The sequence below is a fragment of the Anser cygnoides genome, chromosome Z (assembly GCF_040182565.1).
Source record: "Anser cygnoides isolate HZ-2024a breed goose chromosome Z, Taihu_goose_T2T_genome, whole genome shotgun sequence".
Classification (NCBI taxonomy): Eukaryota; Metazoa; Chordata; class Aves; order Anseriformes; family Anatidae; genus Anser; species Anser cygnoides.
The window spans coordinates 52,370,001-52,394,798 of NC_089912.1; the positions used below are offsets into that span (position 1 = coordinate 52,370,001).

The window sequence follows — 24,798 nt, forward strand, 5'->3', positions numbered from 1 at the left end:
GGGGAAGAGAATCAGAAAAAATGAAGCTTGTGGGCTGAGATTAAGACAGTTTATTTTAGGACAGGAAATAAAGGAAATCAATAATAATAATGATAATAGTACTACTAATAGTAGTGTGTACAAAACAAGTGATGCACAATACAATTACTCACCACCTGCTGACCGATGCCCAGCCTATCCCCAAGCAGCTGGTTACCCCCACCCCAGCCAGCCACCCCATATTAATTGTTTAGCATGACATCATATGGTATGGAATATTCCTTTGGCCAGTTTGGGTCAGTTGTCCTGGTTCTGTCCCCTTTCAGCTCCTGTTGCACCCCCAGCCTGCCCGCTGGCAGAACGGTGTGAGAAGCTGAAAAGTCCTTGGCTTAGTGTAAGCACTACTCTGCGACAATTAAAACATCATCATGGTATCAACATTATTCTCATCCTAAATCCCAAACACAGCACCCTACCAGCTACTAGGAGGAAAAATAACTCTATCCTAGCTGAAATCAGGACAAAAGGAAAGGTGAAGAGAAAAGGGAAAGGGAGAAGGGAATGGGAAAAGTGAAGAAGAAGGGAGTATTCTGACAGGAATGGCTTATGAATGGCCAAAGGTAGAATGTTTGTATGCATATCCTTATTTATTTTTAAATTGATTCATTAACATTATCCTCTAACTTCAAAATAATGCAAAACATATCATTAAGTCTTCAAAACTTTTCTAGTTGTAGTTCTAACAACAGTTTCAACAACACCTTATCTACATGAATGCTACTTTGACTGAATTCTATTTTCCTTGATTTCTCTTGTAAACGTAAATGAAGTTTGGGTGACTTCTATTAATAAACACTTCAGTATCCATTCAATCTTTCTCTCTGTCATCTCAACACAACCTGTAACCTCTTACATCTTATACATTCTCTTTTATGTACTATAAAATTTAATTTTATATTTAAAAAGTCATTTCATTACCTCATATTTGTGCATTACTGTTACTCTTGTAAAAACATTGATTTTTATAATCTATATTCTCTTTTTATCCATTCTATCTTCAATATCTGTAACATGACTATATGGGTTTACATGGCAAAGTTTTAGTAGCAGGGGGCTACAGGGGTGGCCTCTGTGAGGAGTCCAGAAGTTGCCCATGTTAGTTAAGGGCCAGTTTCAGCCAGCTCCAAAAGAGACCTGCTGCTGGGCAGAGCCAAGATAATAAGAGAGGTTGTTTGCGCCTCTGTGACAGCAGATTTAAGAGAGGGGAAAAACGAACAAACAAACAAACAAACAAGAAACACCGTACAACAACAGCTGGGAGAGTGAGGAGTGAGAAACAGTCCTGCAGACACCAAGGTCAGTGAAGAAAGAAGGGGAGAAGTTGCTCCAGCACCTGGAGTAGTTTTCCTGCTGCCTGTGGAGTGGCCCATGGTGGAGCAGACTGTCCCCCTGCAGCCCATGGGGCCCATGGTGAAGCAGGCTGTTCCCCTGTAGCCCATGTGGCTCACAGCAGAGCAGATCTCCACACTGCAGTCCATGGAGGAGCCCAAGGTAGAGCAGGTGGATCTGGCCTGAAGGAGGCTGCAGCCTGTGAAGAGCCCCTGCCAGAACAGACTCCGGGAGCTGTTGGAGCTGCCTCCCATGGGGGGTCCCATGTTGGAGCAGTTTGCTCCTGACAGGTGGACCCTGTGGACAAGCTCATAGTTGGAGCAGTTCTTGAAGAGCTGCTGCCTGTGGGAAGCCCACACAGCATCAGTTCAGGAAGAACTTTATCACATGTGAGGGACCCCACCTTGGAGCAAGGGAAGAGAGTGACCATGGAGTTGTGGAAACGAAGCGTTATGAACTGACCATAACCCCCATTCTGTGTTCCCTTATGCCACTCAGGGGGGAAGACATAGAAGAGGGTGGATGGGGCAGAAGTTGGTTTTAGTTTGAGTCTCTCACTGTTCTAGCTTCTTAGTAATAGGTAATAAATTACATTAATCTCCCTGTGCTGAATCTGTTTTGCCCATGATGATAATTGTCAAGTGATCACCTGGTCCTTATCTCAACACATTAGTCCTTTTCATTGTATTTTCTCCCTCTTTCCCTTTGAGGAGGGGAGTGAGATCTGTTGTTGTGGATTTCAGCTGCCCACCTAGGAAAAAAACACCACACCAGGAGAGCTTCTATAAAAATAACATAGCTATCTTACTGTCCACAAAGTCACTCATATAGCATAACAAAAAAAAAGTGATAGATTGTCTACCTTTTTAAAACTTCAGACCAAGATTTTATGCATCTCTGACAGGAATTCATTAGTCAAAGAGAGTTACTAAGGGATTATTAATACTGTGCTGTTATTATATGGCAACCAAGAGCAAATAATAAAATGATGTAAAATATCTATTATGTCTGTCAATTATATGTTATAAATGTCAAACTACCTTATACTAGAAAGATGTGAAGTAACCTTTTTTTTTTTTTACATTGAAGATGACTTTTCTATAATTTTAATCCTAGTCATCGTTACATACATAACATAGTATTCCTATTTGATAGATGGTGTAAAATTTCATATTTTAGAAAAGGAAAAATAAATAAATAAATAAAACAATATAACAATTATAATTTACAATTATAATTTTCCATTTCTAACACACAAAAAAAGAAAGGTCAGCTAAGCAAAGGCCCCTATTTGCTAACAGCTAAGTTTTCTCTACTCTTTGAAATCCAAGGAACAATTAAAGGTGCAGCAGTTAAAAATTATCCATCAATTAGAGCTGGAAGCAAGCACCCATGAAATACAGGTGATAACCATAAATCAGAACAATTAGTCTGTCTAAAAAAGGAACATGATCAAATCAGAAACTCTCTACCAGCTGCTCATTTAATCTTAGGTTGCAATGTTTTCTGTTCTGAGGAGACAAATCTGCATTGGATGATGTTGAAATTTAACAGCTATGCATCCCTCAAGGTTATTCCTTCAAATAAGTACAGCCTGAGTTCCCACTCCTGCAAAGATTTTTGCATATAATAATCTCTAAAACTGCCAGTAGTTTCAAGGAAGCATATTACATGAATAAAATTAAGACCTATGTATGTTTCTGTAAATTTGAGTGAAATAAGTTGATGCAGTCAACTTTCCAAAATAGTTTCAACAAATATCAGTATTCAACACTATGATAAAATATAAAATAATCTTAAGAAAGAATCACAAGAGGAAGCTACAAATACTACCACATTAACACAAAAGAGAAAAAAAAGAGACCTTTTATGATCTTTTACGTAGCTTCAAGAATCCTACAGTGACATGGAGAGAAACATAGAAAACGACAAAACTAGAGAGACAAAGGAACAAATATATTGTTTATCTCTGTAACCTAAATGTTATTCCTATCAGGGAAGGACAATTAGTGATGTGACTCAGAATCTCTTATTTATTAAACATCAATTCACCTTTATGTTAAAATAATAATTATTTTTATCAGATGATATTTTAATTAAACAATATATTGAAGGAATTTCTCAAATATCTCTATATTCCCTGGCAATATACAGTAATAATAATAGTAATAATAGTAGTAGTAGTAGTAATAATAATAATAATAATAATAATAATAATAAAGCTGGGATAAATAGGGTGTTCTTCCAAGGAAATGACTTGTTCCTGGGGGCTTTGAGTGGCACATTTATTCTTTCAAGGGTAAAGAGAAGCCAGGCATAATTGGATAGTATTTTGCTAATTATTATCATGCCTAATTTTCTTGTTCCAGTCTCATTGATATCTAAGGGTTTTACAGCAGTTCAGAGAAAGAGAGATGATATGCCAGCCCACAAACTACTGCTGGTACAACTCTCAATAATGATTTCTCTTCCCTCTCATCCTTTCTAAGAATGATAGAACTGAAAACTTCTGTTACATGTAAGAAAACTGGCAGGATACTATAAATCATTATCCTTTAGAAGTTCTCTGAAATAAAACACTAAAAATGTAATAGTAAATATATGCATATATATTTTCACTCAGCAAGACTGTATGGTAACATTATTTTAGAATAGTCATTGGCCAGCACACTGCTATGAGATTATTAGCCAGGGTGACTAGGACCTGTTCCTGAAAGAAGTGAAAGAAATTCAGAAAATTCTTGATGATGAAATTAACAGTTTTAATAATCTGCTTACATTATTCAAGCTCAACAAAGATTTAAATAAATGAAAACTTCAATATTCTTTGAAAATAAACAGTAAGAAAACCACTGACAAATTTTTCGTTTAATAACCTTTAGCTTCTTCGCCTCCCCAAGAAATGGGATATAACTGCAGCAAAAGTATGCATCCTTCTACAATTGCATTCCAGTCTTCAAAGAGTTAGTCTAAATAGTCCTCTATTTTAGATTCACAGGATCAGCTGTTTCTTTCAGTTACTCACTCAAAAGCTGCATAATGCCATATTATTGCCTTTAATGAGATTAGTTTCTCACCCTACATGAGCAGAACCTATCTTTTATCAAAGGATGGCAAGTACTGATCCATGGTTCTGCAATAAACCACGGATATAAAAACAGTCAATACAGTCAAGCTAACAGCAAAATTGCACCAACATATGTATTGTTTCAGCTTTGCTGCATTCATATTTTATTTATTAGAAATTCATTCTATGTCACTTGTTTTACAGGTATGTTGATCAAAAGCAAAAGCTTTTCAATGGAGGCACTTCAAAATCATAGTCATCAGATGGGATCTGTAAATAAGAGCCATGATGGCAAACGGGGGCAGGGCAGAGGGAGATTTCTAAATAGCAGTATTCTATCACTTCTCTTTCTTTTCTCCCAGGAATCAGCTTGAACATTTATTTTTTATGCTACAAGGAGCAGTTGTAAAGAGCTGGAAATCCATCTTATGTACTCAGCTGTACTCAAGTACTGTTCAGTGAACATTCATAGAATTGTATGTGACAGGTAATATTTCATAACAGCTTCTTCAGTGTAAGTTGCCCACTCTTTAGTGCTGAACTGTCATCAATTAATTAATATTCAGCTGAATTTGGAAATTCATAATTATCTATTTTACATCAAAATTAATTTAATTATGTGGGGAACTGAGCAGAGGAGCCAAGTTTTGGGAGTTCATGCTTTAAACTGAAGACAAAAATATTGGGGTTAGTTTAGAAAAAGAAACATATGCTTGTGTTTTAATTCTCAATACTAGAATCTATTTTAGTGTTAATAATTTAGAGATAGTGTCATCAATACATGTAATGCTGTTGAGTAACTGATTGTTTGCTATACCATACTAATAATAGCTTTCTATAGAAAACAATCAGAAGCACAAAGTGACATAATTTAAAACAGTGAACTTCCCTATATGTTTTACTTTCCAGGATGGAAGGCAACACAACCTGAGTGTTGTGGCTTGTATAACACATAGTAGCACAATATGTTTGATTATCTGTTACAACTACACCTCACACTTACCCCTGAGAAAACTGAGGCATATAATGCTATCAGACCATAAGTGTAGCTTTTTGCACCTACTTTGTGACATAAATGACTACATCAGATGCCATTGTGGATAATCAAGTCCTTGATTACTTCTCTTTAAAGGTCAGCATTGTCAGAGATTAAGAGCTAAGGATGTAGATACAAAGGATAAATTTTCCTCAGAAGATAAGCCAGTTTAACAGACTCTTTCTTGCTCCTCTGAAATGGGGCTAACCTTCTGAACAGCACTGAAATGATTGTTTGAATTACAAGACTTCACAGCCATAACATAAAGGTAAGAGAGGTTAAAAAAATGAATAACTGTATTCTTTGATTGCTTGTTTACAGCACACTCCTACACAAACCTCTACTAGAACAACTAAGGGAGAAGCAAACAGGTGTGAATATAGAAACCAATGAACACGAGCAGAAGGAGAAATATTTACACTGACTCCACTAAAATTTGTGCTTTGCTCAGCTACAACATCATTAAAATGTTCATAGTAGTGTCAACGGAAAAAAAAAATGGGTGAGTCTCTGCCTTTTTGAGTTAGAATCTTCTATTCTTCCTTGAAGGATCCTGCAAGTGTTTAGACAGTTGCCTGAAGAAAATTATGTATATAAACTAAGAATCTAGAGCTAATATCTTGCCAGGCAAAGTAATGTACTAAAAGATCCTAAAACAAGGCCATAATAGTCCATCATGAAATATCTCTGCAACCAGTAGCAACATTAACATTTTCCCAGAGTTTATCAAGTCTTCTCCACCTATCTTTTCCTGGGAAATTTAAAAAATGTTGTTGCCTATGTTTGTTTACTTGTGTATTTTTTTGTTTTTCTTATTTAAGAATGGTTATAAAATTAAGCAGATATTTTATTTATTTATTTATTTATTTGGCGGACAAAGTGCTAACTAGAGGTCTTAGAGAATGCTTTTGCCTGAGAGAAGGAAATAAATTGATTTAGAAGTAGTTCTTTAACTTATGCAAAATTGAGCAACATACACCAAAAACTTAGTGATTAAATAAAAGAATAAGTGATATAAGCTTGATACGGAACAGTAAAAAATAGAAAGAAAACTTGATAAAGTACTGTAAAACAAGGAAGTTGTAATGAGCTATTTTGATTTATGATATTCATTTTCATTTCACGTAGGTAATCTATCTTAATACAAACACAAAGCCTTGCTTCTGTTTTATTAAGTAATACATTTAACATTTCATGGCTTTGAAAATAGGGAAAAATAAGAGTATTTGGGTAATATAGCAAATCATTTGTTTCAGCTTCACACAAGGTGAAATTTAAACAACTTTTAATGAAATAAAGGTATTACTATTGCTTTTCCACTGTGTTTGACTTTGGCTTCAGTGTTAGTTTTGATATTGAAAAATTTGGACAGAGAGCTATAGCAAGTAGTATTATAAATATGCCATAATACAGCTATTAATTTCTGACCTTTAGATAGTCAAAATGACAATTTCAAATAGATATTCTTGGAATACATTCATGAGATTTTGCACTGACTAAGGTCTTGTCATTTTGCTGACTGTGTACATAACAGATCAATTATTCCTTCAAGACTTAAATTTTCATTTGATTTGCAAAATTTGTGCTACATGCATTAAATTGTCCTTCTAGTAAAACAGAATGGCTGAAAATTCACTGAAGTAAGCCAAATGCTCTATTGCAGCAAACAATTCTCTTTTAAAGTTTGTAAGAATAATTTTATAAAATAAAAAGCAAAATTAGGCTTGCTGTTGTGTTTTTAAAATGAAGAAAGCAAAGCAGAGGATGTCTCTGTATAAAGAAGTTGTATAAAATTGTATGGACACTTCTAGCCAGGAATTTTTGTGTGATCAGTAATTAAATACAATCAATACTTCAACTCAAATTGTTATTTGTGACAAATGCAGTATAACCATGGGTTATTTAAACACTATTAATTGTGGTATTTAGGAAGAGTGTGGAATCATTAAGTACTGTGTATGAGGACAATAAATTTAGAAATATTACTTGGTCTTTATGAAATTGGTGGTGGCATGTGTGATCAAAGTTTCTTGAAGGAATTAAACTCAGTGAGTACTGAGTGCACTTCCTTTAGGTCTAGTGCTGGCCTAAAGCTGGTAAAAATCTCAGAAATGAAATAACCTAGTTTAAAAAAAAAAAAAAAAAGCTTAAAGTTTTTCAAACAGTATAAAATAAATAAATACCCTGGAAGTGAGAGAGATTTTATGAAAATTAATAGACAAGGGTTGAGAGGGTAGTTTTAGAATTTTCTGCTCGTTCACAGTTTCTAAATGTTGAAAAAAGTTGTCTTTTGCAGGCTGAGGTGTTTCCATTTTTTATTTTCTAAGTAAACAGTAAAAAGGAAAGAAACTTCAAAGTGACAAATGGGTAAAGTAATAAAATTCTTCATTCTTAAAAAAGAAAAACAAACAAACCTGAAGACTACTTTGAAACAAAAAATGTTTTATGCAAAAAAAAAAAACCACTAAATCAGTTTTATAACGATGAAAAAAAAAGTTTATAAAAACTGTTAAACTACAAACTCTTAAAGTATACTTATTTTTCTTTTTTTTTTTTTTTTCCCCTGAAATTGACACATTCCTTTTGGTCTCAGTGGCAATGCTAAGAGGTCAGGAGTCTATGCTGAGACCTTCTAGTTGACAATTTTAGTTGATAATATTGACAATTTTAATGTTTTTCACATTAATGTTTTACTCTCCTGAAGTAACCAACTATAAATTTGAGTAAAAACAATTTTAAAAGACTAATTTGTTCTCCATTTGCTAGATGAACATGATTAATAACTGAAAACAGCATGAGTACAAATAATAATATTAAAATAAAAACATTTTATTCTTAGATTGGAGTAGTAGATATAAAAAGTTACAATTGTGATACAACTTACAGAGACTACAAGAAAGGCTGTATAATACTAAAAACAATGAATTTTTGTTTCCTCTCTAATTAATAGATCAAATGTTTACAATTCATTATGACTATTTCTCGGAAAGTGGAAAATGTTCTAACAAACTACTTCTATGACTGTGTTCTTCCATTTAGGACATAAAGTGAATATTTTCTCATATTAAAGTATGCTTTAGAATTTGCATTTTATTTTGCAGTTGCTTCTTATACTGAAGTAAAATTAATTGCACTTTCAGTAGTATACAGGAAAAAATAGACAGTTCATTAGAAGGTATAATGACAGTGTTTATTACTAATGCTCCAAGATCTCACAGTTCTGCCAATATTCAGAAGCCCAAAACATGGCAGCTTTTAGCCTAGCTATGTATCACCAGAATTTATCACAAAAAGGCACATACACACTTTTCATGTACACACTTAACAAATATCACCAGCACAAATCTAAATAGCAATGTGATGAGATTCCTTGAAATGTCTTATACCCAACTTGGGTAACAACTGTGGAACAACTTTATTAAAATAAAAAGAAAAATAAAGCTATGTGCTATATGTGAACTCTTTATCAAGCCTTTCAACACAAGCTGAATTCTCTCTAAAATGCCAAAAATTATATTTTAATAATCTAGAAAAGGTCATCTTATCAAAATAGATACTACGTTAGAAGAATTAAATAAATAACCTTATTGACCATAACAGGACACACAGGAATTGCTCAAAGTTGCTCCAGGAGAGATTAAAACTAGATTTTTTTAACCACGAGGGTTGTCAAACACTGGAACAGGCTTCCCAGACAAGTGGTTGATTCCCCAGTGTTCAATAGGCATTTGGATAATATCGTTAATAATATGCTTTGACTTTGTTATCCCTGAAGGCAGTAGGACTTAGTGGTCTTTGTAGGTCCCTTCCAACTGAACTTTTCCAATTCTATTCCAATTCTATTCCATTTTATTTCTATTACAGAATCACAGAATCATCTAGGTTGGAAGAGACCTCCAAGATCACCTAGTCCAACCTCTGACCTAACACTAACAAGTCCTCCACTAAACCATATCACTAAGCTCTACATCTAAATGTCTTTTAAAAACCTCCAGGGATGGTGACTCAACCACTTCCCTGGGCAGCCCATTCCAATGCCTAACAACCCTTTCAGTAAAGAAGTTCTTCCTAATATCCAGCCTAAACCTCCTCTGGTGCAACTTTAGCCCATTCCCCCTTGTCCTGTCACCAGGCACGTGGGAGAATAGACCAATCCCCACCTCGCTGCAGCCTCCTTTCTATATAGTGCGATAAGGTCGCCCCTGAGCCTCCTCTTCTCCAGACTGAACAATCCCAGCTCCCTCAGCTTCTCCTCATAAGACTTGTTCTCCAGACTCCTCACCAGCTTCGTTGTCCTTCTCTGGACTTGCTTGAGCACCTCAATGTCCTTCTTGTAGTGAGGGGCCCAAAACTGAACACAGTACTTGAGGCGCGGCCTCACTAGAGCTCAGTACAGGGGGGCAATCACTTCCCTAGACCTGGTGGCCACACTGTTTCTGATACAAGCCAGGATGCTGTTGGCCTTCTTGGCCACCTGAGCACACTGCTGGCTCATATTCAGCTGGCTGTCAACCAATACTCCCAGGTCCTTCTCTGCCAGGCAGCTTTCTAACCACTCATCTCCCATCCTGTAGTGCTGCTTGGGGTTGTTGTGCCCTAGGTGCAGGACCTGGCACTTGGCCTTGTTGAAATTCATCCAGTTGGCCCCAGCCCATTGGTCCAGCCTATCCAGATCCTCCTGCAGAGCCTTCCTGCCTTCGAGCAGATGGACATATTCTATTTCTATTCTATTCAATTCTTTTCAACATCTGTCACAGCTATGACTAATTTTTCAACTAGGTCTGAGACAGAATAACTCTAGAACACTAAATACATAGCTAACTTTCCCTTTTGAACACAAGATTATTATTATTATTATTATTATTATTATTATTATATTTTATTTTGTTAACCATTGTCCAAATTGCTGTCTTGGGTTTGCAGCAATAATTAAAAGGTACAGCACTTTCTTCTTTTGTTGCTGTTGTTATTATTGCTAGTCTTTTTGAATTTCCTTCCTATATCACGTTAGATTTTTATCCTGAACAGAAATATCTGAATTATTATTTAAGGAAGTGTATTAACTTTATTTTCTTTCTGGATCTCTAATTGTTATAGTACTGGAAGCTTGCCTTGTCAGCAAGTCATCTTTAAAAGTCCTGGATTTGGAGAAAGATAAAATCTCAAGACATCTATTGGGCTATTTGTCTGAACAAGACTGAAGGGCTCAATCACTCTTCTCCTGCGTAAGAATGCTGGTAAAGGTAACTCTGTCATCAAACTCTAGAATAAACAAACAAACAAAAAATATTAAAATTCCATTCACTTTTGTTCAATGGTGAATGTGTGCCACATGTAGAAATGGAAAATTTCTTAGACACCTAATTCTTAAATCAGCAAATTGTAGAGGAAATTTTTTTTTTTAGCAGTTGCATAAGATGTTGGAAACTAATTATTACCTTTTGCCTCATTATGCTTTTGTAGCAGAAAACATTCTTGTGTAGAAAGATGTCCCAAGACTTCTCTTAAAAACTTTCAAAAATCCTATTTTTTTTTATTTTAAATTGAAGTTTTTAAGTCTCAAAAAATGCAAAGGTTTCCAAGTTTTTGTAAACTAAAAAGAAAAACACATAATTCCTCCATACTTCCTCTATACTCCATACTCCTCCCCATGCTTACATTTTTTTCCCTTTCTTAAAACCAGACATACCTGACCATACTGAGGGAATATCTCTTCCCACTTAATGGAAACAAAAGCCACACACAGATTAAATGACTGTTGTGGACCTGTATCTCACTTAAAAAAAATAAAATAAATAAAAATCTTGTGAATCAACACAAGACACCGTAGGAACTTGTGTTGATGCTGAATTCTAGAAACTGGATGATGCTTCTTTACCAGAAACTGTCACTATTCACTTCTTCAGTTTGAGTTCCTTGCTGTCCATGCTTTGACCCTAAATTTGATAGGACTTATGACAAGATTTGTCATTTGTGCAAATTTAGCAGAAAAGCTTGAGAGTACTTCATCTGTGGTTTAGCTCTAATTGCACAAGGACGGGCTATATATTTAGGGTGATAGAAAAATATACGAGAAGAAAAAGTATAGGAAAGGAAAGGTAAGAGGGAGCAGCAGAACACTAGAACATCAAATTGGCCCTTCTTTTGAAGAAGCAATGGTCTTCAGGCTAGCGAATGTCAGATAAATAAATTCAGTATGGAAATTGTTTTAGGCCAAAGGTCTTCAGGAGAAAAAGTGGTCATCCAGAGATCTCACTAGTGCTAAAGAACATTCAGAGAAGGTAGAATCAAAACGGACAACTTGGAAATTGGTCAAGACTTATATGACAAAATATATGTAGAGATCAAGAATTAGATCATAAGGTCATAGCCTTGAGAGCTGGCTGAAAAATGACTGAAAATATCAGAGATAGACCATATCCATGTTCCCTATCAAGTTCTCTACAATGAATTGTCCAAGTACAAAATTCATGGGTCCAGTTCAGGCAGTTCTTTGTGTTATTTGTGAACTTTCTTACAATGGGATCTCTTCTGAGGTGAGATTTGTGAATTAGTCTGGCTCAGGCTGATTCCATGTTAAAAAACAAACAAACAAAAGCAATGCATCATTTAGCTTCTCACCATTGATGTGCATAGTGAAAAGATTTGCTATTGCTCTGCAACATTTGATAAAGGCAAGACTGCAATATCCATCCCTTGTAAAGACAGAAACAACCTTCTTGAATAATATTATGTAAATAAATCCCATCTTAGATTCATACTATATGGGAGGTTAAATTTTATAGATGTGCCTGAAACTAGAACTAGAATTCAACTTGGATACTGCAGTAAAAAATAAAAAAAAAATAAAAAATAATAAATACATAAACAACAAATGGAGGACTGAAGAGAGTCTCCATCTTTCATTGGATCCAGAGGAAAACATATTTATGAGAGATGAGGAAAAGACTGAGGTACTTAAGGATTCCTATGCCTTAGTCTTTATTAGTAAGACTGATTGCTGTCAGGGTACCTACTAGCCTGCTGAGATGGGAGATGGAGACAGGGAGCTGAATGAAGCCTTTATAACCCAAGGGAAAATTGTTAGTGACCTGCTACACCACTTGAACACACACAGATCTATGGGTCCAGACAGGATCCACCCAAGTGTACTGAAGGAGCTAGGACAAGTGCCTGTCTATAACTTACCAGCAGTCCTGGCTAACTGGGGAGGTTGCAGCTGACTGGAGGTGGGTGAATGTGACACCCATCTGCAAGACGTACAGAAAGGATGATCCAGGGAATTACAGGCCTGATCTTCATGCCAAAGAAGGTCATGGAGGAGATCACCTTGGGTGCCATCACACACCACATACAGGACAATGAGGTGATCAGAACCTGTCAGTACGGGTTTAGGAAATGTATGTCCTGACTGACTAACCTGATCTTCTATAATAAGATAAGATGCTTAGTGGGTGGAAAAGGCTATGGATGTTGTTTACTTGGACTTTAGCATTTGATACTGTTTCCCACAGCATTCTCCTGGAGAATGTGGCTGCTCATGGATGTACTGTTCACTTGTTTAAAAAAAAAAAAAAAAAAAGCTGGGTGACTGGGCCTAAAGGGTTTCTGTGAATGGAGTTAAATCCAGTTGGCAGCCAGTCGCAAGGTGTTCCACCAGGCTCAGTACCGAGGCCAGTTTTGTGTAACATCAGTGATCTTGATCAGAGGATTGAGTGCACCCTCAGTAAGTTTGCAGATGACACCAAGTTGGGCAGTGCTATTGTTCTGCTTGAGGGTAGGAATCCCTCTGCAGAGGGTTTTGGATAAGCTAGAATGATGGGCCATTTCTAATCACATTGCATTCAAGAAGGATAAATGCCAGGTTTTGCACTTGGTTCATAACTCATATTGTTATGACAAGCAGTATAGTCTTGGGAAAGAGGGGCTGGAAAGTTACCCAGGAGAAAAGGACCTGGGTATGCTGGTTGACAGCCAGCTGAACATGTGCCAGCAGCATGCCCAGGTGGCTAAGAAGGCCAATGGCATTCTGGCCTGAATCAGAAATAGTATGCCCAGCAGGACCAGAAACTATCCCTCTGTAGTTGCCACTGGTGAGACTGTACCTTGAATAATGTATTCAGCTTTCAGACCCTCAAAAGATATTGAGTTTCTGGAATGTGTTCAGAGAAGAGAAACGAAGCTGTTAAAAGGACTAGAAAAGAAGACATGTGGATTGGCTGATAGATTGTTTAGTCTGGAGAAAAGGTGGCTTCACCATTCCCTAAAACTACCTGAAAAGTGGTTGCTGTGAGGAGGACGTTGGTCTCTTTTCTTAGGTGGCAAGTGATAGGACATGAGGAAATAATTTCAAGTTGCACTAGGGGAGGTTTAGATTGGATTTTAGGAAGAATTTGTTCATGGAGAGAGTGTTCAACCATTGAAACAGGCTGCCTAGGGAAGTGGTGGAGATGCCATCCCTGGAGGTGTTTAAGATGCATGTGGAATTGATGCTTAAGGACATGGTTTAGTGGTGGATTTGGTAGTGTTAGGCTGGTGGTTGGCCCTGATTGTCTTAAGAGCCTTTTCCAACATAAATGATTCTCTGATTTTATGAGTCCACGAAAAGGGTTTCCTCGATTTTATTTCTGAAAGGCTGCACTTCAGTGCCACCTGGTAACCAGGTCAGAGTGCAGATAATCTGTGCCAACAGCCTAATAATGATAATATTATTGTTTAATTAATAAATGATAGCAAAATGGAATTAAATGTTCAAATATATTTGACAGAACACAGTATTATTTTAGAGCTATCTACATTAGTAAAATCTGTATTGGGGATTGAAAAAAGTAGATTCCTATTTTGTTGATTGTATGTGTATACACATATATAATTATGTCCATATAGAGAGACATTGATATAAATATATAGCAATTGTTACATATGTGTTTTTTTTTAATATAGAACAGATTTTTTTTTCTATATAGAGGGAAATTTTTATTTTATTAAACTATATTGTTATTTTACTCATTATACATATGTACTTACAAGGTAATATTTACACATCTATGTACACATGTGTATTTATATAAAAACCAAGATAGCAATGCATTTTATATTGCTCTATATGTTCTTGTTATATGTTAAATACAAGTGGCAGAACAACAATCAGGTGCAGTGGCAAAATTTCTCTTTTAGTTGCACAGAAAGTAGGAACAATTATTAAATAATCTTTTGGCTTCACAAGTAACAGAAAATCTAGTGGATGACTGGAAGAACAAGCCTATTTGCCTTGCAGTGGAGGGAAACAACTGCTGTTATAATGATAAACCATTCATTTTGGATTATCAGACATTTCATTTATAAAAAAGTGAAAAGAACATATGAACTGTTTGATATTGTCATCTGTAACACTCCCACGGGAGAGAATATGTATTCCAGGAGACACACACATACACACACACCACTCCACCCCCAAAACCAACAAATCAGACAAACATAAAAAAAAAAACAAAACAAAAACTAATGACAAGGGCAATTATTTGTTGAAATAAAATTCTATTGTTTTTTTTTTTTTTCATTATTATTATTATTATTATGCAGGTAAATCTTCAGTTATCATAGAGGTCACAAATCACAGCTTTATGAGGACAGAATGGAAAAAAAACTACTGATGCATTCTGAATTTTGATACTCCTGTCACTGTGTACTTCTATGAAATTAATGTCTTCAACAAACATATTAATTTTAAGCCTTGTGCAAAAGTTAGATAGTGATAATGAGCAGATAGCTATGAAAATTAATTAACTGCACTTTGAAAAATATTCTGAGACAAAAGGACAGCCTCACTCTACTAGCAACAGATGTTATAATCTAGATTCCATGTAAAATGAATTCACCGAAAGTTGTTAAAAATCCCAAACCTCTAACTTATTAATTCCTTCTTGATGTGATCTGTAGAATATTCCTATGTTTCACATGGAAGTTAAAACACAGCAGACACAAAAGCTATTCTATGATTCTTTAAAGACAGGTCATTACAGACTGCAGAAAAGCAACTGAATCTCCGGTGTTGCTGGTAGGAGTGAAGTGGAAAACTGGGGAGGTTAGGTCTTGAAACTGAGTATCACAACTCATTTTTTTGCTGTCATTCCTAACATAGAATATCATCATGTAACACCCTAATCCAAAAGGGAAAAGTATATCAAAGAGTCTAAGAATCAGTGAATTACAGTTTTGATGGTACAAACACAGCCGGTAGTTATTATTTATCATCCTCTTTCCTTTTAGACTAATTTTCAATTATGTGTGATGAAAACAGTTTGTGTAGATACTGTTATAACTCAAGTATCAGTGGTTACCTGTCATAACAACTCAAATACCACTTCTGCTTAATATGCTTTCAGAAAACTATTATGAAACACCATTGTAATACTTATCTGTGTCAGGGGCAACCTATTTATATCAGCATATATGTGTGATTTAGGAAATTTGTATTGCAATGTATCATAAACAAATAGAATTAACAGCTTTTTGCTGTGATTTTGGTGTCAAGATTTCTTTTCAGTAGGTGAATAATCTTTCCCCACCATTGGGAGACGCTACAGTACAGCAATGCCTCAGTAGGCAAGGAAAATTTATGTGGTAAGATCATTTAGATTGGGAAATAAATGGCAACATGAGTTCTTTGTAATAGTACTGATGATAGGTCAAAATTGACCACATACTGCATTGCACACTTCAATACCAGTGATTAATGGGATAGTTTCTAAGACTATGCATCTTTCTCAAACGAACAAACATCACCAACACTTAATATACAGGCACTAACCAGATGCATAAACTCTAAACAAACACAACAAATGAAAACTAACATTTACAAATGTGACAAAAGCAGAAATAAACATCAAGAGAATTAAACAATCAGAGGTGGACCGGAGTGGGTAAGACCAAACCCTTCTGTGAGCCTTGAGCTTCCAACAGTGCTTTCTTCAATACTTTACTGTGTGTCAGTGTACTTTTCTGATTAACACCAGTAAAAGAAGGGTGGTTATCACTTTTTCTCTCCCAAAATTCTTCTCCCAAACTAGCATATGTAATATTGGTGGTGGTGTGCATCCCTCTACCCTTAGGACAACCTGAAGGAAATGCTGCAGAACTGAGGTTTCAGACATCTTCCAGAACATAGCTAATTCTAATTCATGCAGGAGATAATCTTAGTACTCTTTCTGCCTGTATAAATCATACAAATATTAATTTCTCTGGCCATTCAAAATCTACTATTTTTAATTGATTAACTAATAATTTATTTATTCAGTGAGAAATAAAACTTCGTCCTCCCTCCTTTGCTAACTGAATATGCACCTTTTAGTTTGAAGCAACAACTCCATGTCAGTATGTATACATAAATAAATGATAGAAAAATAATCTAGGTAGAACAGATTTTTATAGTTTAATGTTCTTGACTAACACCAGGCAGGAAATAATCTATCACTTTGATATGAAAATGGTCTTTGGACAATTGACCTTCTTCAACTTTCTTCTGTGCATACAGTAAAATTCTAGCACAGTCTAAAGAAGGAAGCAAAGTTTGGTCAGATTTGTGACTCCTCTTACCCAGATCCATGTATTGACACAAAGTGTTCTTGTATCGTGTCCTGATCTGTCTTTACAGCAGATCTTTAAACTGTGACAGCCAGAGAAACAGGGCTTCCTCCTGCATCTTTGGCAATAATATTATTTCTTAGTCATTTAAGCACCTATCTATTCCTTTTGAGTACGTTTCCTACAAGAAAAATATGCTAAAAGATTGACTTCTGTCTTCAAAACTGAAGTACCTGAGCAACAAAGTGTATGGACTCAAGTTGTGCTAATCACTTATAAAGAAACAAAAATTCATACAGTTTGTAATTACAAATGCAAAGCAAATACAAAAAAAAAGAGTTTTATTTTTCCTTTTTCACTCCCTCCCCATCCCCCCAAGTTGTCCCGTCCCCCCCGCCCCTCCCCCCCGCCCCCCCCCCCATCCCCCCACTTTTTAAAGTGGAACAACAAGGCTTTTTCTGACTTTAAATAAAACAAAGAAAAAGACCTGAGGGCAGACTTTGAATTGTTAAGGACATTGGTAGGGAGGGTCCCTTGGGCATCAATCCTGAAGGGCAGAAGGGTCCAGAGAAGCTGGATGCTCCTCAAGAAGGAAGTCTTAAAGGCACAGGAGCAGGCTGTCCCTCTGTGCAGTAAGATGAACTGGCATGGCTGAACAGGGAACTTAGCTTAGTGTCCACGAGAAGAGAGTCTATGTCTGGTGGAAGAAGAGACAGGCAACTCGGTGAGAGTAGAAGGAAGTTGCCAACATATGCAGAGAAAAAATCAGGAAGGCTAAAGCCCAGCATGAGCTCAGCTTGGCCACTATGGTTAAGGATAACAAAAAATGTTTTTATAAATATATTAACTGCAAGAGGAGGGCCAAGAAGAATCTCCATCCTTTACTGGACGCAGGGGGGAACATGACTACTAAGGATAAGGAAAACACTGAGGTTCTTAATGCCTTCTTTACATCTGTCTTTACTAGCCAGACCACTTATCCTCGGAGTCCTCAGCCTCTTGACCTGGAAGTCTGGGACAGGGAGCAGAATAAACCCCCCACAGTTCAGGTGGAAACAGTTAGATACCTGCTGCTCCACCTGGACTGTCACAAGTCCATGACGCCAGATGGGATCCACCCAAGGGTGCTGAGGGAGTTGGCGGATACAATTGCTGGGCCACTTTCCATCATCTATTGATGGTCACGGTCCTCTGGAGATGTCACAGATGACTGGAGACTTGCTAATGTGATGCCCATCTACAAGGGTTGTAAGGAGGATGTGGGGAACTACAGGCCTGTCAGCCTGACTTTGGTGCCAGGAAAGGTGATGGAACAGGTCATCTTTAATGCAATCATGCAGCATATGCAGGACAACCAGGGGATCAGGCCCAGTCAGCAAGGGTTCATCAAAGGCAAGTCCTGCCTGACCAACCTCATCTCGTTCTCTGACTGGGTGACCCGCCTGGTGGATGAGGGAAAGGCTGTTGATGTAGTCTACCTAGACTTCAGCAAGGCCTTTGACACAGTCTCCCATAGTATTCTCCTGGCGAAACTGGCAGCCCATGGCTTGGACAGGTATGCACTTTACTGGGTTAAAAACTGGTTGGATGGCTGGGCCCAGAGAGTAGTGGTGAATGGAGTGAAATCCAGCTGGCAACAGGTCACCAGTGGCGTTCACCAGGGGTCGGTGTTGGGGCCCATCCTCTTTAATATCTTTATTGATGATTTAGATGAGGGAATTGAGTGCATCCTCAGTAAATTTGTAGACAACACCAAGCTGGGGGGAAGTGATGATCTGCAGAGGGACCTGGACAGAATGGGTTGATTGGCAGAGGCCAATAAGATGAGGTTCGATATGGCTAAGTGCTGGGTCCTGCACTTTGGCCACAACAACCCCATGCAGTGCTATACGCTTGGGGCAGAGTGGCTTGAAAGCTGTGCAGAGGAAAAGGATCTGGGGGTGCTGATTGATGCTTGCCTGACCATGAGCTGGCAGTGCACCCAGGTGGCTAAAAAGGCCAACAGCATCCTGGCTTGTATCCGGAATAGAGTAGCCAGCAGGACCAGGGAGGTGACTGTCCCCTTGTATTCTGCTCTGGTGAAGCTGCACCTCGAGTACTCTGTTCAGTTTTGGGCCCCTCACTACAAGAAGGACATCGAGGCCCTGGAACATGTCCAGAGAAGGGCTACAAAGCTTGTTAAGGGCCTAGAACACAGGTCCTATGAGGAGCGGCTGAGGGCACAGGGGTTATTTAAGTCTGGAGAAGAGAAGGCTCAGGGGAGACCATATTGCTCTCTACAACTACCTGAAAGGAAGGTGTGAGAGCTGGGGGTCAGCCTCTTCTCACAGGAAACTAGTGATAAGACTAGAGGGAATGGCCTCAAGTTGCGCCAGGGGAGGTTTAGGTTGGAAATTAGGAGACATCTCATCTCAGAAACTGTAGTCAGACATTGGAATGGGTTGCCCAGGATTGTGATGGAGCCACCATCCCTGGGGGTGTTTAAGGAAAGGTTGGATGTGGTGCTTAGGGACATAGTTTAATGGGTGACATTGGTAGCAGAGGGATGGTTGGACCAGATGATCTTGGAGGTCTTTTCCAACCCTAATGATTCTATGATTCTATGATTCTAAATCAAGGTGAACATTGAAAGTACATCTGAAAATAATACACACAGGGAAATCATGTTTCCCTTATCTTGTTCTGGTAGCAACACTACAATCTAGATCTTGAATAGGTATCTCTGCACTACAGTAGCTTGTCCCGTATGAGCACAAAATAATAAAAGCACTGGTGAATAAAAAAGTGTGATTTCTGCTTCAAAACATGAGTTCAAAAATTAAGGGAAAAATGTAACATATTATCTAGCAGGATATAAACATTGTAAAATCTATACAACCTAAGAGAAATAGAGATTCTAAATGGATTAGTACAGAGTGAAATCCAGTGTGTCATCTCCAAACTACCAAACTACTGACTATTGTTTGAAATACTAACAAAACTCCATATGTATTATATATTTACTGCGAGAACAACTGATTCTGATTGTTTTAGTGTTCACAGCACATAACTTAAGGAACATCATTAGGAGGTAGGTACATCAGCATATTGACAAAACACTAAATTTGATGAAATTAAGATGATGAATCCAAGACCACCTGATGAAACTGAACAGGTACAAGTCTATGAGGTCCAATGATATGTATCGCAGGTTCCTGAGGGAGCTGGCTGATGTAGTTGCCAAGCCTCTCTCCATCATATTTGAAAATTCATGGATGGCAGACAAAGTCCTTGGTGACTGGAAAAAAAGGAAACATCACTGCCATTTTATACCCTTTTTTAAAAAGGAGGACCCAGAGAACTATAAACCAGTGAGCCTTACCTCTGTGCCTGGGAAGATCATGGAACAGGTCCTCCTGGAAACAACGACAAGGCACATACAAGGCAGGGAGGTGATCTGAGACATCCAACAAGGCTTCAAGTTCAAGTTATGCCTGACCAATCTGGAGACCTTCTATGATGGAGTAACTGAGTCAGTTGACAAGGGAAGACTGAACAATGTTGTTTACCTGAACTTCTGTAAGGCTTTTGATATGGTCCCACATGATATCCTGATTTCTGAATTGGATAAATATGGATCTGAAGGGTGGACTATTTGATGTATAAGGAATTGGCTAGATGGCCACACCCTGAGAGTTCTGGTCAAGAATTCTATGTCCAGATAGAGGCCAGTGATGAGTGGTGTCCCTCGGGATTCTGGCTTGGGACCAGTACTATTTAATATCTTTATCAGTGACATAAACAGTGGAATTGAGTGCTCCCTCAGCAAGCGTGCAGATGACACCAAGCTGAGTGGTGCAGTTGATTCAACAGAAGGAAGAGATGCCGTCCAAAGGGACCCAGACGAGCTTGAGAAGTGGGCCCATGTGAACCTAGTGAGGTTCAATAAGTCCTTTTGCGAGATCCTGCAGCTGGGTTGGGGCAATCCCAGACAGAAGTCCAGCCTGGGTGAAGAACTTGAGAGCAGCCCAGCAGAGAGGGACTTGGGGGTTCTGGGGTTCTGGTGGATGAAACGCTTGACATGAGCCAGCAGTATGCAAAAGGCCAACTGCATTCTGGGCTGCATCAACAGAAGCATGGCCAGCAGGTCAAAGAAGGAGATTGTCTCCCTCTATTCTGCCTTTGTAAGGTCCCAGTTGGACTACTGCAACCAGTTCTGGGGCCCCCAGAATGTGAAAGATGTGGACCTGTTAGGTGAGGTCCAGAGGAGGGCCACAAATTTGATCAGAGGGCTGGAGCTCCTCTCCTATGAAGAAAAGCTAAGAGCTGGTTGATGAGAGCTCTGGGGTAACATCATTGCAGATTTTCAGTACTTAAATGGGGTTTATAACAAAAGATGGAGAGAGACTTTTTACATGGGCAGATATTGATAGGACATGGCAAAAAAAGTTTTTAAACTAAAAGAGGGGAGATTTCAATTAGATATTAAGTGGAAATTCTTACTCAGAGGGTGGTAAGGCACTAGAACAGGTTGCCCACGGAAGTTGTGGATGTCCCATCCCTGGAGGTGTTCAAGGCAAGGCTGAATGGGGCCCTGGCAATCTGATTAGTATGTGGCATCCCAGCCCATGGCAGCAGGGTTGGAACTAGATGGTCTTTAAGGTCCCTCCCAACCTAAGCCTAAGGAAAAATCAGGAAGCTTAAAATGAAAGTAGAGAAAATATTGTAGATTAACAGATTTTTAAGAATTACACATATACCTTTTAAGACAAAACTTGCATACAGATCTTACTGTCTATTCTAGATATTCCAAAAGACTGCTGGGCTACTTGTCTGAACATGTTTTTAACTTTTATAGCAAAAAAATCTTTACTAATTTCTGATAATCACATGCAAACACCGAACAGTCTAAATATTCATTTAAATAAAAGAAAACAAATTTTTAGATCTTAATCTTTGTGGTATAAACTATGCAAACACAAACAGATACATTCTGTCACTTATTTCCTTTGAAAAATATTTATAATTCAAAATGTTTTATTATGAAACTATCAAAAGCTGTTTTTGTTGTTGTTGTTGTTTTGTTTTGTTTTGTTTTGTTTTTCCCTAAAAAACTGTGTAATGGCTTGGATAATTGCAAATGGCTCAGATAAATATGCTTTATCCAATGTGCTATCTATTGAAAACCTCAACAGTAAAAAATGAACACTGCATGATGAGCCTTTTTTCTGATATTTCAAAATTAATGCAAATATCTGTCCTTAGTGGAAAGTGTTCAGTGTGTTATATTCTCTCTGACATTTAATTCTTCTGTATTATTATCATTAGATCCATTATCTAACAAGGGACAAAATGCTATGTAATGTAATATTACTTTTAACACTCTTTATCCCCAGAAATATTCACATATGTTGTACATTGTTATTCTATGATTTTTTTCTTTATATTCTGGCTGTTTGAAGAAATATCATATTTTATGTCAACCAAAAGATTTTCCTTACTGCTCTGGGAAACCTAATGTTTTAGCTCTTGGGCTTTTGAGTCATTAAGGGAATTTTCATGTTCAGTACCCTGCAACAGACTCAGCCTTGCATAATTCAAAATAACTTCACACCACTTACAGTAAATGGTCCATGCAGGAATGTTTGTTTTTCTTATCCATTCTGTCCCTTCTTTGCTGTTGATTTTTTTTTAAACCATTTTTTCATTTTCTTTCTTCAATTAATAGTAAATGGTAAAGTAACATTATCACAATGAATAATGATCAGGTGATAAAACAATGACAGGTTGTTATAATTTTAAAACTTTTAAAATTTCTGAAAAGTTGAATTTATCTACCACATTTTTCTGTAAATACTTTACTTCCATACTGTCTGCCTAATACTTTCATTCTCAAAAAAAAAAAAAAATAAAAAAAAGTGGGAGAGTCTCTGCAGCCAGACTGGAAGCGGGAGAGTCTTTGCAGCCAGACTGGAAGCTTTGGATCCTGTCTATAATTATAGAATGAATACAGTCCTGAAGAATTGCAAATTTGGAACTATTGGGAAAGAGTAATAACAAAAACTGTAGCTTGAGTAGTAAGGAAAAAAAAAATCCTAAAAAGGCATCCAAAGAGGAAGAAAAGTATGAAATAACTAGGTTGGTCAAAGCAGGAAATGAAAATATAGCAATACACTAAGAATAGGTTAGTGCACCTCAGAATTAACATTATTTATTTATGGAGGGGGACAGGGATATCCGATCTTCAGAAGAAGGTAAAAAAAAAAAAAAAAAAAATCAGGGATTCCTTGGAATTAAAATATGTCAAAACAAACAAACATGAAATCTATTAGTGCTCACTGATGGTATTTCTTATTTCACTGACCAGTTTTGTATCGAATGACAAAAAATAGTGTCATTCAGCAGGCCTTTTCTATATGTAGCCATAAGAGAAAATCGTAAATGAATCTAGTCTGCTGTAAGTTAGTTCTTTAGCCCACTTATCAAATAAATTGCTGTACTTCAGATTTCTTTAAATTTTACTTGGAAATGCATCCAGTTGAAAGAAGCAGAAAAAAGGATTGTGGCCTAGAAACACTCATTGAATGTAGCTTCTAATTAAGAGAAACATGTAATGAAGCAACTCCACTGTCACTTCTATTTTATTTTATTTTATTATTTTATTTTATTTTATTTTATTTTATTTTATTTTATTTTATTTTATTTTATTTTATTTTATTTTATTTTATTTTATTTTATTTTATTATTTTATTTTATTTTATTTTATTTTATTTTATTTTATTTTATTTTATTTTATTTTATTTATTTTATTTTATTTTATTTTATTTTAGCTTGGCTGTCTGTAAGTGGAATGTCTTTTCCGGAATGTAATTTTTGTACACAATTTCTCACTCATATTCAATGAGCTAAATCACAAAACATGTAAGAGAGTGCAAAATTTTCACATTTACAAGTTGCTGTCATTTTAGGAAACCTTGTAGAAAAGCCGCAGAAAAAACTGTAATTTGCATTACAAAAAAATATTAAGTCATTCCTAATTTGTCTCTGAATTTGGCCCTATATCAGTTTTGTACATCTGGATTCCAACATTATTGTTAGAATAAATATCAGAAAAGAAGATTTGCTAGAACATGACTATTGGAAAATAGGAAAAGGAAAAGGAAAAGGAAAAGGAAAAGGAAAAGGAAAAGGAAAAGGAAAAGGAAAAGGAAAAGGAAAAGGAAAAGGAAAAGGAAAAGGAAAAGGAAAGATGAAAATGAGGAAAATGCAGACCAATCTGTGAAATCTATGTTCTAAGTGTGTATGCCCAGAAACATTCTAAAGCAGTCAGAGAAACACCTGGAAAAGCACAGTAGGCACAGTGTGATTTAGGATTGCCTCTCAGGCAGGGGAGTTCATGCTTAATTACACAGTATCTGTTGAAGATATTTCTGTTATGACAGATAAGAGAAATGCTCCAGATTCTGTAAAATTACTCTTTCAGAATGCATCTGGAAAATGTTCATGTTGAAGATGAGTGGTTAACATAAATAATACTGCATGTAGGAAAATGACCAGAAAGAGTTCATTTTCTGATAGATGTTACACATCCTTCTCCTCTCTGCATTCCCTTATCAAGCAGCATAGGAATAAGGAAGAAACAAAATATGGATTCAATTCTATTCAAGTCACTTTTGCTCCTGACCAATGTTGAACAGTTAAAATATGATGCAAATACCCCAGGAGAAATTCACATTTTCTATTGCATCAGAAATAGTCAAATTTT

The 24,798-nt window shown here is 36.9% G+C and overlaps 1 protein-coding gene and 1 pseudogene across 35 annotated transcripts in view; one reads left to right on the forward strand and one right to left on the reverse strand.

Annotated features, from left to right (window-relative positions):
- PTPRD (protein tyrosine phosphatase receptor type D) overlaps nt 1-24,798 on the reverse strand; it is a 1,327,869-nt gene that overhangs the window by 834,701 nt on the left and 468,370 nt on the right. The window lies entirely within an intron of this gene.
- Nucleotides 21,170-24,798, forward strand: part of LOC125181161 (E3 ubiquitin-protein ligase Topors-like) — a 29,119-nt pseudogene continuing 25,490 nt past the window's right edge.